We start from the raw sequence: 1,690 nt of genomic DNA, 5'->3' as shown, positions 1-1,690 counted from the left end.
TTCCTGCATGGTTCTACATGTTCCTGTATATGTCTGCATGGTTCTACATGTTCCTGCATGGTTCTACATGTTTCTGTATATTCCTGCATGGTTCTACATGTTCCTGTATATGTCTGCATGGTTCTACATGTTCCTGTATATTTCTGCATGGTTCTACATGTTTCTGTATATTTCTGCATGGTTCTACATGTTCCTGCATGGTTCTACATGTTTCTGTATATTTCTGCATGGTTCTACATGTTTCTGCATGGTTATGTATATGTCTGCATGGTTCTACATGTTCCTGTATATGTCTGCATGGTTCTACATGTTCCTGCATGGTTCTACATGTTTCTGTATATTTCTGCATGGTTCTGTATATTCCTGCATGGTTCTACATGTTCCTGTATATGTCTGCATGGTTCTACATGTTTCTGTATTTTTCTGCATGGTTCTACATGTTTCTGCATGATTATACATGTTCCTGCATGGTTCTGTATATGTCTGCACGGTTCTGTATATGTCTGCATGGTTCTACATGTTCCTGCATGGTTCTGTATATTCCTGCATGGTTCTACATGTTCCTGTATATGTCTGCATGGTTCTACATGTTCCTGCATGGTTCTACATGTTTCTGTATATTCCTGCATGGTTCTACATGTTCCTGTATATGTCTGCATGGTTCTACATGTTCCTGTATATTTCTGCATGGTTCTACATGTTTCTGTATATTTCTGCATGGTTCTACATGTTTCTGCATGATTATACATGTTCCTGCATGGTTCTGTATCTTTCTGCATGGTTCTGTATATGTATGCATGTTCCTGCATATTCCTGCATGGTTCTGTATATTCCTGCATGGTTCTACATGTTCCTGCATGGTTCTACATGTTTCTGTATATTTCTGCATGGTTCTACATGTTTCTGCATGGTTCTGTATATGTCTGCATGGTTCTACATGTTTCTGTATATTCCTGCATGGTTCTACATGTTTCTGCATGATTATACATGTTCCTGCATGGTTCTGTATATGTCTGCATGGTTCTACATGTTTCTGTATATTTCTGCATGGTTCTACATGTTCCTGTATATTCCTGCATGGTTCTACATGTTCCTGTATATTTCTGCATGGTTCTACATGTTCCTGTATATTTCTGCATGGTTCTACATGTTCCTGTATATTCCTGCATGGTTCTACATGTTCCTGTATATTTCTGCATGGTTCTACATGTTCCTGTATATTCCTGCATGGTTCTACATGTTCCTGTATATTTCTGCATGGTTCTACATGTTTCTGTATATTCCTGCATGGTTCTACATGTTTCTGCATGATTATACATGTTCCTGCATGGTTCTGTATATTCCTGCATGGTTCTACATGTTCCTGTATATTCCTGCATGGTTCTACATGTTTCTGCATGATTATACATGTTCCTGCATGGTTCTGTATATTCCTGCATGGTTCTACATGTTCCTGTATGTTCCTGTATATTCCTGCATGGTTCTACATGTTCCTGTATATTTCTGCATGGTTCTACATGTTCCTGTATGTTCCTGTATATTCCTGCATGGTTCTACATGTTCCTGTATATGTCTGCATGGTTCTACATGTTTCTGTATATTTCTGCATGGTTCTACATGTTTCTGTATATTCCTGCATGGTTCTACATGTTTCTGCATGATTATACATGTTCCTGCATGGTTCTGTATA

This window comes from Cyclopterus lumpus, chromosome 4 (genome assembly GCF_009769545.1).
Source record: "Cyclopterus lumpus isolate fCycLum1 chromosome 4, fCycLum1.pri, whole genome shotgun sequence".
In the NCBI taxonomy this organism is placed as follows: Eukaryota; Metazoa; Chordata; class Actinopteri; order Perciformes; family Cyclopteridae; genus Cyclopterus; species Cyclopterus lumpus.
This window is presented reverse-complemented; position numbering follows the sequence as displayed.